Consider the following 15,957-nt stretch of genomic DNA (forward strand, 5'->3'; position numbering starts at 1 on the left):
GCGACAGAGCGAGACTCCGTCTCAAAAAAAAAAGAAAGAAAGAAATTCCTACCCTTCTGCCAGTTTGTCAGGTCCTGAGTTTCCTTCACTGCGGCTCCCAGGAGAGCAGAATGCGGTCGGTCTCCTGCTCACAGTGCCAAAACTGTAAGGGCCAAGGGACAATTTCTCCTTCTTCTGAAGGTTTACTGGAAAATCAACTGAACAAGGCAGATTGATTAGAGAAAAGGCAGGCACATGTATTAACATGCATGCGGACGGGCGGATCACGAGGGCGGATCACGAGGTCAGCAGATCGAGACCATCCTGGCTAACACGGTGAAACCCCGTCTCTACTAAAAAATACAAAAAACTAGCCGGGTGAGGTGGCGGGCGCCTGTAGTCCCAGCTACTCGGGAGGCTGAGGCAGGAGAATGGCGTGAACCCGGGAGGCGGAGCTTGCAGTGAGCTGAGATCTGGCCACTGCACTCCAGCCGGGGCGACAGAGCGAGACTCCGCCTCAAAAAAAAAAAAAAAAAAAAAAAAAAAAAAAAAAAAAAAAAAACATGCATGCGGAGAACCACAGAGTGATTACCCTACCCCCCGTGCTGTTCAGAAGCTTATATGCCATGTTGGGGTTACAGAAAGAACGGGCGGAGGGGGAGCACAGAGCACGTCCCAAAACGGGTTATGGCAGCAAATCAGGTTATAGCGGCAAGGTGGAATTGAAGGGGAAGGAGTCCTGGCTAGCACAGGTGGGCTTGTTATGGAGATGAAGCCTCCCAGGTAGCAGCCCTCAGAGAGAATAGATAGTGTTTCCTAAAGATTTTTAAAGGTATCAGATTCTTTCCTAGATCTGGACAGGGAAGAGACTCAGAGAAAACCTGGCTGCATCAATGCAGATGTTTTTTCTACAGATGCCAATCTCCCGCGTAAAAGACAGCTTTGCCACTTCTGTTCACAGGCCCTCTGAACAGCCATCTCAGAATATGTCAAAGAAGTGTATTTTGGGGTGAAATATTTTGATTTCCTTCACCCCTAAAGAAAGATTCAACCCAAATCAGCCAAAAACTGTATTGAGCCACTACTGTGGGTGTGCACAATGGGAACGGAGCCCAACTCCCTGTCCCCGGGCCTGATAGCCTCCAGGGAGCCAAAACCACAGAGAGAAATTGTATCGTGCCAAGAGATAGAGCAGGAACACGAAAGAGCATGGATGCTTTGAGAGTGTGTGAAAAGAGTGAGAAGTGCACCCAGCTCGTGCAGCCTAGGAGATGCAGCTTGCCAAGTGGAGTGAAGGCTGCCTTTCAGTGCTCTCACCTCTGCTGGGCATGTTTGTGCAGTGACCAACTTGCTCAACCGTATGCAATGACCTTGAAAAGAAATCTCCTCTCTGAGCTTAGAACTGAGTAATGTCTCAAACCGAAAGAGAATAAATACCTGCTGGACTCGAGTTTGATGAGACACTGACCATTGAGAAAGTCAGTTCTATGCATTATGGGATTAATTCAGGAATATGTAAATTGAGTAAAGAGATTTGAACTCCAGATATTCAAAGAGCCTTTGACAAGGTAAAACCCTGCCTCTGATTGACACTAGCGAGAGCCAGGGGTCCTGTGTGAGTCTGATGCTGATGTAGGGGATGTGAGGTAGAACAGGGAAATCAGGACAGTCTTAATACCACAGAAAGGAAACAAGGGATCTACTTTTTTTTTTTTTTTTTTAGATGGAGTTTCACTCTTGTTGCCCAGTCTGGAGTGCAATGGTAGGATCTCAGCTCACTGCAACCTCTTTCTCCTGGGTTCAAGCAGTTCTCCCGCCTCAGCCTCTTGAGTAGCTGGGATTACAGGCATAGTGCCACCACGCCTGGCTAATTTTTTTTGTATTTTTAGTAGAGACAGGGTTTCACCATGTTGGTCAGGCTGATCTCGAACTCCTGACCTCAGGTGATCCACCTGCCTCAGCCTTCCAAAGTGCTGGTATTACAGGTGTGCACCACCATGCCCAGCCTGGGATTCACTTTTTTTTTTTTTTTTTTTTGAGACAGAGTTTTGTTCTTGTTGCCCAGGTTGGAGTGCAATGGTGCAATATCAGCTCACTGCAACCTCTGCCTCCCGGGTTCAAGCAATTCTCCTGCCTCAGCCTCTCTAGTAGCTAGGATTACAGGAGCCCGCCACCATGCCCAGCTAATTTTTTGTATTTTTAGTAGAGACGGGGTTTCACCATGTTGGCCAGGCTGGTCTTGAACTCCTGACCTCAGGTGATCCACCCGCCTCGGCCTCCCAAAGTGCTGGGATTACAGGCGTGAGCCACTGCGCCCGGCCGGCATTCACTTTCTTAAACAGGATATAGATATTCCAAAATCACACCCTGATCGCAATGCAGGAAACAGTAATAAGAGTAACTGATCCTTACGCATGGTTGCTATGTGCGTATGCTGCCTTAGTCCACAGGCGTTAATCCATCCACTCAGAGCTCTGCCCATCTCCACCTTGAAGAAGCTGCTGTTGTCTTTCACTTCATGCCCAGTCCCCTGGACCTCCAGATGCTCAGAAACCCTCAGTCCTGTCTGAGGCAGACTCCAGGCTTTTAAAAACCCTAGATGGCTAAAATGCAATGGCTAAAAGAAATAACAGTGCCTGCCTCAGGGACAAGAGGAGAGAAGAGGTGAAGGCAGGGAATTCACGATAAGTCTTTGGGGACTGTTGTTTCATCTGGTTTTTTAAACTGTGCAATTTAATTTGATGAAACTTCTGAGGATTCTTTGTTGCTGTTGTTTTTTTCTGTTGTTTGTTTAGAACAAGTGTTTTATTTATTTATTTATTTATTGAGACCAAGTCTTGCTCTGTTGCCCAGGCTGGAGGTGAGAGGTGGGGGCCGTGTTAAGAACTAGGCTTAGGCAAGTGCAGTGGCTCATGCTTGCAGTCCCAACACTTTGGGACGCCGAGGTGGGAGGATCTCTTGAGCCCAGGAATTCGAGACCAGCCTGGGCAAGATAGTGAGATCCTATCTCTACAAAAAAATAATAATAAAATTAGCTGGGCATGGCGGCACACACGTATGGTCCCAGTTACTTGGGAGGGAATCCCAACACTTTGGGAGGCCGGGGTGGAAGGACTGCTTGAGCCCAGGAGTTTGAGACCACCCTGGGTAACATAATGAGACCTCATCTCTACAAAATATTAAAAATTAGCTAGGTATGGTGTGTGCCTGTAGTACCAGCTACTCGGGAATTTGAGTCAGGAAGATTCCTTGAGCCCAGGACTCAACCACGACTGCACCACAGCACTCCAGCCAGGGCAACAGAGTGAGACCCCACCTCTTTAAGAAAAGGTTTAAAAAAGAGGACAGGCACAGTGGCTCACGCCTGTAATCTCAGCACTTTGGGAGGCCGAGGCGGGCAAATCACAAAGTCAGGAGATTGAGACCACGGTGAAACTCTGTGTCTACTAAAAATAAAGAATTAGCCAGGAATGGTGGCGGGCACCTGTAGTCCCAGCTACTCGGGAGGATGAGGCAGGAGAACGACGTGAACCCCGCAAGGCAGAGCTTGCAGTGAGCTGAGATTGTGCCACTGAACTCCAGCCTGGGTGACAGAGTGAAACTCCATCTCAAAAAAACCCAAAAAGTTTGATAAAGGAAAAGAAAAGAGAACCAGGCCCATTTCTGGAATCTTGTTTCTCTTCATTCTAGTTGCCCCTTTTGAAAGATTTTTAGTAGGATAGTTTGCCCTCGCTTTGCAGGGCAATTTCTGTGCCTGAGTTGTTTCTTGTTTGGTTTGTTTTTTCCAGTTTCATTTTATTTCTTTTGCTATAAAAGGTTTGGGAGTTTTATTGTTTGGGTGGTTTATGTTTTTTTGTTTTTGTCTTTGATTTTGTGATTTACTTGTTTTTATTTATTCAGGGTCCTGTTTGGGAAGGTTTAGAGGAGGGAGGTCCGAGGTTGAGCTTCCTCCTCTGCCTTCTTAACCAGGAAGTTCCCTCTTGTGGCTTCAGAAAAGAGAAGAGAAGTTCTGACCCCCAATGTCGCAGGAAAGCTGAAGAATTCCTTAGGAGGGCATTAGAGGAACTTGCCCAAAAATATACTAGGAGAGAGGTTCAGACAATTAAAGACTGTGCTTCCTTTTTTTTTTTTTTTTTTTACACGGAGTCTCACTCTGTCACCAGGCTGGAGTGTAGTGGCGCTATCTCAGCTCACCGCAACCTCTGCCTTCTGGGTTCAAGCGATTCTCCTGCCTCAGCCTCCCGAGTAGCTGAGACCACAGGTGCACACCACCATGCCCAGCTAATATTTGTAATTTTAGTAGAGATGGAGTTTCACTATGTTGGCCAGGTTGGTTGAACTCCTGACCTCATGATCTGCCCACCTCGGCCTCCCAAAGTGCTGGCATTACAGGCATGAGCCACTGTGCCCGGCCTTGTGCTTGCTTTTTTTTCCCCTCTTGTAACAATAGGTAACTTGGAAGTTTTCCAGTGTGACCTTCATTCATGCCTAGATGGCCACCAAATCCCAACTCCAAGGCCTTGCCAGTCTTTTAAATTTCTAACACATTGAATGAAATAATGGCATTCCCAGCAACCTGGATGGAATTGGAGACCATTATTCTTTTACTCTTTTTTTTTTTTTTTTGAGACGGAGTCTTGCTCTGTCTCTGGGCTGGAGTGCAGTGGTGTGATCTCGACTCACTGCAACCTCCACCTCCCGGATTCAAGCGATTCTCCTGCCTTAGCCTACCAAATAGCTGGGATTACAGGTGTGCGCCACCATGCCCTGCTAATTTTGTATTTTTAGTAGAGAGGGGTTTCACCATGTTGGCCAGAATGGTCTCGATCTCTTGACCTCGTGATCCGCCCGCCTTGGCCTCCCAAAGCGCTGGGATTATAGGCGTCAGCCATTGCGCTCGGCCATTATTCAAAGTGGCGTAATTCAAGAATGGAAAAGCAATCATATGTTCTCATTCATAAGTGGGAGCAAAGCTATGAGCTTACAAAGGCATAAGAATAATTCAGTGGACTTTGGGGACTCATGAGAAAGAGCGGGATGGGGGTGAGGGATAAAAGACTACACATTGGGTACAGTGTACACGGCTTGGGTGAAAGGTGAACCAAAATCTCAGAAATCACACCAAAGAACTTATCCATGTAACCAAACACCACTCGTTCCCCAAAAATGATTGAAATTTTTGGCCGGGTGCGGTGGCTCACGCCTGTAATCCCAGCACTTTGGGAGGCCGAGGCAGGCGGATCACAAGGTCAGGAGATCGAGACCACGGTGAAACCCCGTCTCTACTAAAAATACAAAAAATTAGCCGGGCGCGGTGGCGGGCGCCTGTAGTCCCAGCTACTCAGGAGGCTGAGGCAGGAGAATGGCGTAAACCCAGGAGGCGGAGCTTGCAGTGAGCCGAGATCGCGCCACTGCACTCCAGCCTGGGCGACAGAGCGAGACTCCGTCTCAAAAAAAAAAAAAAAAAACCCTCAAATACTAAAAATAAAATACAAAATCCTAACCCATTAAACTTTTGAAACATGTGCACATACACACACACGCACAAATCCCAATTAATCAGCAACCATGTAAAGAACAAATGTGGGAAATGCTGTATATGCTATGAGAATTTCAATTACAAATGACAACATTAGCCGGGCGCGGTGGCTCAAGCCTGTAATCCCAGCACTTTGGGAGGCCGAGACGGGCGGATCACGAGGTCGGGAGATCGAGACCATCCTGGTTAACACGGTGAAACCCTGTCTCTACTAAAAAATACAAAAAACTAGCCGGACGAGGTGGCGGGCGCCTGTAGTCCCAGCTACTTGGGAGGCTGAGGCAGGAGAATGGCGTGAACCCGGGAGGCGGAGCTTGCAGTGAGCTGAGATCCGGCCGCTGCACTCCAGCCTGGGTGACAGAGCGAGACTCCGTCTCAAAAAAAAAAAAAAAAAAAAAACAAATGACAACATTATACATCTTACTAATATTTGCTTTAAAATTTTTAAAATTTACATTAAATGTAATTCTTTAGTGTACAATTCTATTTGTTTTGGCAAATACATAAAGTAGTGTAACTACTCTGTCAACAAAAAGAGTCAAATGACCGGGTGCGGTGGCTCACGCCTCTATCAGCACTTAGACAGGCCGAGGCAGGGGGATCACTTGAGGACAGGAGTTTGAGACCAGCCTGGCCAACATGATGAGACCCCGTGTCTACTAAAAATATAAAAAATTAGCTGGGTGTGGTGGTATGTGCCTGTAATCCCAGCTCCTCAGGAGGCTGAGGCAGGAGAATCACTGGAGCCAGGGAGGCAGAGGTTGCAGTAAGCCGAGATTGTGCCACTCTACTCCAGGCCTGGGTGACAGAGCAAGACTTCATCTCAAAAGAATTTTAAAAAAGAGTCAAACTCTGTAAAATATTTTAAGAGATTTATTCTGAGCCACATATGTGTGGCCAGTGGCCTGTGACACAGCCCTCAGGAGGTCTTGAGAATATGTGTCTAGGATGTTCAGGGCCCAGCCTAGTTTTGAACATTTTAAGGAGACAAGCAGGAGACATCATGCAGGATATACATCGGTTCAGTCCAGAAACGTGGGACAACTGAAAGTAGGGGGACTCGAGGTTATAGGTAGATTTTTAAATTGTCTGATTTGCAATTGGTTGAAAGAGTTATTATCAATAGAAAGCAACGTCTGGGTTACAAAAAGGGGTGGTCAAGATCAAAGTTTTATCATGCAGATGAAGCCTCCAGGTAACAGGCTTTGGAGAAAAGAAATTGTAAATGTTTCTTAGCACACTTAAGGTCTGTGTTGATGCTATTAAGTTGGTACAAAAGTAATTTGCCATGACCTTTAATGGCAAAACCCACAATTACTTTTGTAGCAACCTAATAAATGCTGGTCAGCTTTTCCTGAATTCCAAGAGGGAGGAGGGTATAATGAGGCCTCTCATCATGGCCTGAACCTATGTTTCAGGTTAATTTCAGAGTATCCGGGCTGAGAGGAGGGGTCCATTTAGACTGTTAGGGGGCCTTTGAATTTTATTTTTGGTTTACAACTCCCACAACCAAAATACAAAAGAGTTTTCCATCATCCCAAACTACCCCCATGCTACCCCCTGTGGCTACCCTACTCCTAAAGAGAAGCTGCTGCTGATCAGTCATCCATCCTGACAGTTCTGCCTTTTGAGAATGCCATAGAAATGGTAACATAGAATATGTAGCCCTTGGAGTCTGACAGTTTTTCTCTTAGCATACTGTATTTGAGATTCATTCTTTTTGCTGGGTCAGTAGTTTGTTTCTTACTATGGTTGAGGTCCTTTTTATTTCATTGTTTAGATAACATATTTTATTCATCTATTCCACACTTGAAGGCTATTTGGGTCATTTCCAATTTTTGTGGGGGTTTTTTTTTGTTTTTTGTTTTGCCCAGGCTGGAGTGCAGTGGCATGATCTTGGCTCATGGCAACCTCTGCCTCCTGGGTTCAAATGATTCTCCTGCCTCAGCCTCCCTAGTAGCTGGGATTACAGGCATGTGCCACCATGCTTGCCTAACTTTTGTATTTTTAGTAGAGACGGGGTTTCACCACGTTGGCCAGGTTGGTTGGTCTTGAATCCTGACCTCAGGTGATCTACCCCCTTCAGCCTCCCAAAGTGCTGGGATGATAGGCATGAGCCACCGCACCTGGCCTAATTTTTGTTTTTTAGCCATAAAGCTATTATAAGCATTGGTTAACAGGATTTTTTGTGTGAACGGAAGTTTTTATTTATCTTCAGTAACCATCTAGATGTGAGATTGCTGAATTATCTGGGGAGAGTAGGTTTAACTTTGTAAGAAATTGACAAACTGTCTCTGAAGTGGTTGTGTCCTATTGTGTTCCCAGTAGCAATGTATGAAAGATACAGTTGCCTTGCATACTGTCCAGAACTTGCAATTTGCATTATGGGTTTGGTTTGGTTTTTATAGCCATTCAGATAGATATGTAGTATAATAGTATCTCATTGTGGTTTTAATTTGCATTTTCCTAATGTCTAATGATTTTGAGCATTTTTCATGCCTTTATTTGTCATTCATATATCTACATCACCCAGGCTGCTAGAATACAGTGGCACCATCTCGGCTCACTGGAACCTCTGCCTCCCAGGTTCAAGCAACTATAGACATGTGCCACCATGCCAGGCTAATTTTTGTAATTTCTGTAGAGACAGAAGTCTCCCTATAGTGCCAAAGCTGGTCTTGAACTCCTGGGCTCAAGCAATCTGCCTGCCTCGGTCACCCAAAATGTTGGGTTACAGATGTGAGCCACCGCACCTGGTCTCCCATAAATTTTAGAGTCACTTTGTCAATATCTGAAAAAAAAAAAAAAAAAAAAAACCTGCTACACTTTTTATCGGGATTGTGTTGAATGTATATACACCAAGTTAGGGGAAGTGCAATTTTAACAATATCAAGTTTTCCAATCCACATATGTATTATATGTCTACATTTATTTAAGTTTTCTTTGATTTCTCTATTTTTTTTTTTTTTTTTTTTTGTCTTCTCTGGGTCAGAGTTGAATTATTTGATTTCTTTAGTTCATGTTTTGTAGTTTTCAGCATACAAATCCTGCATGTATTTTGTTAGACTTACATCAAAGCATTCCATCTTTTGGTGCTATTGGAGATGGTACTGTTTTTAAATTTTTTATTCTCAATTTTTTATTGCTATATATAGAAATATAATTGGGTTTTGTATATTGACCTTGTTCTTGTGAACTTGCTAAGCTCACTCATTAGTTATGGGAAGTTCTTGTAAATTCCTTGAGATTTTCTATGCAGACCAGCAAATCATATGAGAATAAAGAAAAATTTCTTTCTTTCTGACTTGTATGCCTTTTCTTTCTTTTTCTTGCTTTATTGCACCGGCTAAGACTTCTTAACTTAAACAATGTTTATCCTATTGATATGGTGAATTACCTTAATTGATTATTTAAAATGTTGAATCAGCCTTGAATTCCTAGTATAAACCCAACTTGGTCACCTTGTGTTATCTTTGAAAATATTGCTAGATTTACTATGCTAATATTTTGTTGAGGATTTTTGCATCTAAGTTTATGAAGGATGTTGGTCTGTAGTTTTCTTGTACTGTCTCGTTCTGGCTTTGGCATTAGAGTAATGCGGGTCTCATAAAATTTTCTGGAAGAAATTTTGTAGCATCATTGTTAATTTATTCCTTTAATGTTTGATAGCTTTCACCAGTGAGACCATCTGGCATGGAGCTCTTTGTTGTTGTCGTTGTATGACTTTTCCATACAAAATAAACTTCTTTAATAGTTATAATGCTTTTCAAGGTATCTCTTGTTTCTTAAGAAAGTCTTAATGGTTTGTATTTTTCAAGGAATTGGTTCATTTCATCTAAGTTGTCAAATTCATGGACATAGATTTATTCATAGTATTTCTTTATTTTTTTAAATGTCTGTAGGGTCTGTAGTGATATTCCCTCTTTCATTCCTGATATTAGTAATTTTTGTTTTCTCTCTTTTTTCTTCATCAGTCCAAGTAGAGGTATACCAATTTTATTAATCTCAAAAATCCTGATTTGGGATTTCTTTGTTCTTTTTCAGTTTTCCTATTTTATTGATTTCTACTCCAATTTTTATTATTTCCTTTCTTCTAAATACTTTGGGCTTAATTTGTTCTTTTTTCTCGCATTTTTTTAAGGTGGAAACTCAGATGATTGATTTGAGGCCTTTTTTTCCATTCATTGTGGAAGTGTTTACCTTCGCCTCCTGGAGAATGCTATAATCATGGGGACATTTGCTCCCAAGACAGAAGTTTGCTCTCTTTATCCATTTTCTCAGAATAAAAGACTTCCCTGCTTCAGTCTTCCAAGGATTGTAAGCAAGGAGGTTGTATGGGGCGTTCATGAAGATGCTGCTGGAGTTTGTCTTAAGAAACAGGAATAAAATTCATCATGAAAAAGATGGTGATTTTTACGTCTCAAGACAACATCCCTAAGATGTGAAGAGAAAATGTGTGAAAGCTCTCTCATCACCTCAGCTGGAGAGGAGACAGTGAGGGTTGGGGAGACAGAAAGCAAAGTGGGGAAGAACAAAGGTGGGGAATCTAGAGGCTTAAAAGCTGGCTAGAGACTGGAGTCTTGAGTGGTGGGAGAAGGGCACCACTGGTGTCTGTGTCTTAGTCAAGGTCTTCCTAGAAGCAGACACCAAGACAGGATCAGATATGTAGACTGACTTGAGGACATCAGTGAAGGATAAAGAAGAAGTATTCAGAAAAGATGGAGAGACCCTTCAGATGACTTTGACAGCCTGACACCAGGAGAAAGGAAGAAGAGTCTCAAACTGCAGTGCAGTTCCAAGAAAGTGTCAATCAGGCCAGTGGGGAATCTCTGAGCCAAGGTAGCCCAAGGTCCCACATCTCACGTAGATGGACCAGTCTCAGCACCCATCATGCTCAGACATTGCCTGGGAGCAGCCTGGAGGAAGTTGGGCACTGGCACGAATGCAGGGGTAGGTCACCAAAGAGAGCACGTGGGGCTGTCAGTCAACCACGCTCCTACAGCAGAAGAGTGAGCTGTGCATTTTCATTGGCTGCCACCGCAGTATGGGGACAGTGTACAACGTGGGGGTGAAAAGCCCAGTTATGCATGCCCTCCTTTGTCCCAAGCTGCCCACCCCAACCCCAACACCAGGGGCACTCTGGAAAAGGCACCCAGGCCCCTGTTTGGAGAAAAAGAGGAAACATCATGAAAGGGCACCTCCTGCAGGAACCGAAAACGCCAGGCAAACTTGTCAGCCTCCAGAGGCCCCAGGGAGGGCAGCCAAGTGGGGTGACAGCAGGCAGCAGGGAGCTGTGCGGAAGCAGGATGGGCACGTCCTCTAAGAGAACTCAAGCTCAGCTTTTTAGGGAGGGGAGCTTTTATCCTATTTTATTTTCTTGAGGTATAATATCCGTACAATAAAGTGTACAAATCTTATGTGTACAGTTTGATAATTTTTTACACATAAACATACACACCTAGAATCATCAGAGGATCAAGATACAAAATCATGTACAACATGTTCAGCACCTCAAAGGGCTCCCTTCTATTCTCTCCCAATCAATACCAGACCCTTCTGAGGTAAGCACTATTCTAGTTCCTTCCTTCCTTCCTTTCTTCTTTCCTTCCTTCCTTCCTTCCCCCTTCCCCTTCCCCTTCCCCTTCCCCTCCCTACTTTCTTTCTTTTCTTTGAGATGGAGTTTCACTCTTGTTGCGCAGGCTGGAGCGCAATGGCGTGATCTTGGCTCACCACAACCTCTGCCTCCCAGGTTCAATCTATTCTCCTGCCTCTGCCTCTTGAGTAGCTGGGATTACAGGCATGGGCCACCATGCCCAGCTAATTTTGTATTTTTAGTAGAGACAGCGGTTTCTCCATGTTGGTCAGGCTGGTCTCAAACTCCTGACCTCAGGTAATCCTCCCACCTAGGCCTCCCGAAGTGCTAAGATTACAGGTGTCAGCCACTGCGCCCAGCCTCTTTTTTTGTGTGTGTAATGTATTTTTTTTTTTTTTTTTTTTGTAGAGACAGGAGTCTTGCTATGTCATCCAGGCTAGTCTCGAACTCTTGGGCTCGAGTGATCATCCCACCTCAGCCTCCCAAAGCGCTGGAATTACAGGCACCAGACACCACAACCGGCCCACTATTCCGATTTCTCTCACCATCAGTTGGTTTTGCTTTTTTTGAACTTCAAATAATACAGAACGTACTCTTCTGGGTCTCGCTTCTCTCACTGAACATTAGCTCTGCGATTCATTCATGCTCTTTTGTGTAGCAGCATTTTTTTTTTTTTTTTTTTTTTTTTTGACAAAGTCTCACTCTGTCACCCAGGCTGGAGTGCAATGGTGCAATCTCGGCTCACTGCATGCAACCTTCGCCTCCCGGGTTCAAGCAATTCTCCTGCCTCAGCCTCCCGAGTAGCTGGGACTACAGTTGTGCACCACCACCCCTGGCTAATTTGTATATTTTTAGTAGAGGTAGGGTTTTACCATGTTGGCCAGGCTGGTCTTGAACTCCTGACCTCAGGTGATCCACCTGCTTGGCCTCCCAAAGCACTGGGATTACAGGCATAAGCCACTGCGCCTGGCCTAGCAGCATTCTTTTAATGGCTGAGGCGTATTCAATTGTAAGAATATAGCACTATTTATTTACTCATTATTACTATTGATGGGCATTCAGTCTGCGGCTATTACAAATAAAGCTCTTACAAACATTCTTGCACGTGTATTTTGGTGACCGTGTGCCCTCGTTTCTCTTGGATACTTACTTAGGAGAACAATTTCTGGGCCATAAGATAGTGAATGCTGAGCATTCAAAGACACAACCAAATGGCTTTCCAAAGTGGTTGTCCCAGTGTATACTTCTCTCAGCAATGTTGAGAGTACAGCTACTCTGTATCCTTGCCCACACATGATATTGTCAACATCATTTTAGCAATTCTGGTGAATGTCAAGTTCAGAATTTTTTTTTTTTTTTTTTTTTGAGACGGAGGTTTGTTCTTTTTTTTTTTTTTTTTTTTTTTTGAGACGGAGTCTTGCTCTGTAGCCCGGGCTGGAGTGCAGTGGCCGGATCTCAGCTCACTGCAAGCTCCGCCTCCCGGGTTTACGCCATTCTCCTGCCTCAGCCTCCGGAGTAGCTGGGACTACAGGCGCCCGCCACCTCGCCCGGCTAGTTTTTTTTTTTGTATTCTTAGTAGAGACGGGGTTTCACGGTGTTAGCCAGGATGGTCTCGATCTCCTGACCTCGTGATCCGCCCGTCTCGGCCTCCCAAAGTGCTGGGATTACAGGCTTGAGCCACCGCGCCCGGCCTGGAGGTTTGTTCTTGTTGCCCAAGCTGGAGTGCAATGGCGTGATGTCGGCTCACTGTAACCTCTGCCTCCTGGGTTCAAGCAATTCTCCTGTCTCAGCCCCTTGAGTAGCTGGGGTTACAGGCGCACACCACCAGGCCCAGCTGATTTTATGTATTTTTAGTAGAAATGGGGTTTCAGGCCAGGTGCGGTGGCTCACACCTGTAATCCCAGCACTTTGGGAGGCCGAGGCGGGCAGATCACGAGATCAGGAGTTCGAGACCAGCCTGACCAACCTGGTGAAACCCCATCTCTACTAAAGATACAAAAACTTAACCAGGCATAGTGCTGCATGCCTGTAATCCCAGCTACTAGGGAGGCTGAGGCAGGAGAATCGCTTGAGCTCAGAGGCAGAGGTTTCAGTGAGCCGAGACTGAACCATTGCACTCCAGCCTGGGTGACAGGGTGAGACTCTGTCTCAAAAAAAAAAGAAAAAAGAAAAAGAAAAGAAAAGAAAAGAAAAGGGTTTTACCATGTTAGCCAGGCTGGTCTTGAACTCCTGACCTCAGGTGATCCACCCGCCTCGGCCCCCCGAAGTGTTAGGATTACGGGCTTGAGCCACCATGCCGGGCCCAAGTTTAGATTTTTTAAAACCAGCATGCTAGCCGAGCAAAACGGAACTGTGGGACCTGCAGGCAGCCAGTATGCAAACCTTGCACCTAGGAGTTTTTCATTGCCTGTACAGGTGCCCGCAGCACACACACATCTGGAAGTGAGGCCCCTCCTCCACTTCTCTGAATACTCAGGTGCAGTCCCTGCGGAGGGCAGGGCTCATTGCCCTTGCAGTGGATCCCATCTCTCCAGCCCACGTCTACCCAATTTTAATATTCCCAAATTATCAGTCACACAAGGTCATGGTGTGTATTAGGTTATTGTTATGATCATCATCATCACCACCACTGTTAGGATGCACAAATGCCAAAGGTACAAAATTCAAAAGACAGAACATGAGTTATCTGTTGCTGCCTAACAAATCACCTCAAAATGTAGTATCTTGAAGCCTGGGCAACATAGCAAGAACTTGTCTCTACAAAAAAATAAAATCAGCCAGGTGTAGGGGCATGGACCTGTCATCCCAGCTACTCAGGAAGCTGAGGTGGGAGGATCACTTGAACCCAAGATTTCGAGACTGCAGGTGAGCTATGATTGTACCACTACATTCCATCCTGGGTGACAGAGCAAGACCCTGTCTCTAAAAAGAAAAAAAAAAACTAGTTGGTGGCTTGAAACAAAACACATTTACGGCATCATAGGGCTTCTGTGGGGCAGGAGCCAGGGAATGACCTAGCTGGATGGCTCTGCCTCAAGGTCTCCCATGAGGTTGCAGCTAAGATGTTGGTCTAAGCCACAATCACCTCAAGGCTTTCTGGGGCTGAACAGTCTTCCAAGAGGCTTCCTCACCCCCAGCAAGGGGTTGGTAGCTGTTGGCTGGAGGCCTCAGTGTCTCCCATGGGCCTCTCTGTAGGGCTGCACGGACGTCTTCATGACTCAGTAGCCAGCTTCCCCTGGAGTGAGTGATCCTGGGAAGCAAGGCAGAGGCCATGATGTTCTTTGTGACCTAGCCCTGGAAGCTGTGCTCTGTCATTTCCACAGTACCCTGTTGGTTACACGAGTTAATCCTATTCCATGTAGAAGAGAACTATACCAGGGCATGAATACCACAAGGGTGCCAGGCATAGTGGCTCACACGTGCAATCCCATCACTTTGGGAGGCTGAGGCGGGCAGATCTCTTGAGCCCAAGAGTTCCAGACTAGCCAGGACAACATGGTGAAACTCTGAATCTACTAAAAATACAAAAATTAGCCAGGTGTGGTGGTATGCACCTGTAATCCCAGCTACTTGGGAGGCTGAGGTGGGAGGATCACTTGGGTCCAGGTGGTAGAGGTTGCAGTGAGCCATGATCGCACCACTGCACTCCAACCAAGGCAACAGAGCACGAATCAGTCTCAAAAAAAAAAAAAAAAAAAAAAAAAAACCAGAAAAAAAACGCACACACAAAACAGTAACAACAAAATAAACAAGCAAAAAAAATACCACAAGGGTATACAGTAAATGGAAATATCTCTCTCACCCATCTAAGCCACCCATTTTCCCTCCCAGAGGTAAACCCAGGACCAGTTTATTGTTAATTCTGCCAGCAGTACACACACACACACACACTCACACTATACGTCCACTTGTATACCTTACTTTTTTTTACTCAATATATCCTAGAAATCCTTGCATTTCAGGACATAAAGACCTGCCTTGCCGGGTGTGGTGGCTCACGCCTATAATCCCAGCACTTTAGGAGGCCGAGGCGAGCGGATCACCTGAGGTCAGGAGTTCGAGACCAGCCTCAACATGGAGAAACCCTGTCTCTACTAAAAATACAAAATTAGCCGGGTGTGATGGTGCACGCCTGTAATCCCAGCTACTCGGGAGGCTGAGGCAGGAGAATTGCTTGAACCTGGAAGGCGGAGGTTGTGGTGAGTCAAGATCATGCCATTGCACTCCAGCCTGGGCAACAAGAACGAAACTCTATCTCAAATAAAAACAGAAAACAAAACAAAACAAAACAAACAAACAAACAAAAGACCTGCCTTATTCCCTGTAATGTGGAAAGCCATTCCATTGTACGAACAAATCATAATTTCTTTGGCCAGCCCCTGTCAATGGATGTTTGGGCTGTTCCCTGCACTTCCCTACTGTAAGCAATGCCACAATAAATGAATGAATGTTTATATCATTTTGCACAAGGACATGAGTATTTAAGGATAAATGCTGGAAGTGGACCAGCTGGACAAAAAAGCCCTGTGCTTTTTTTTTTTTTTTTTTTTGACAGAGTCTCACTCTGTCACTCAGGGTGGAGTGCAGTGGCATGATCTCAGCTCACCACATCCTCCATCTCCTGAGTTCAAGCAATTCTTCTGCCTCAGCCTCCCAAGTAGCTGGGACTACAGGCACCCATCTTCATGCCTGGCTAACCTTTTTTTTTTTTTTTCTTTTTAAGAAGTGTCTTGTTCTATTGCCCAGGCTGGAGTGCACTGGTGCGATCTCAGCTCACTGAAACCTCCGCCTCCCAGGGTCAAGCAATTTTCCTGTCTCAGCCTCCCAAGCAGCTGGGATTACAGGC

This window comes from Macaca nemestrina, chromosome 20 (assembly GCF_043159975.1).
Source record: "Macaca nemestrina isolate mMacNem1 chromosome 20, mMacNem.hap1, whole genome shotgun sequence".
In the NCBI taxonomy this organism is placed as follows: domain Eukaryota; kingdom Metazoa; phylum Chordata; class Mammalia; order Primates; family Cercopithecidae; genus Macaca; species Macaca nemestrina.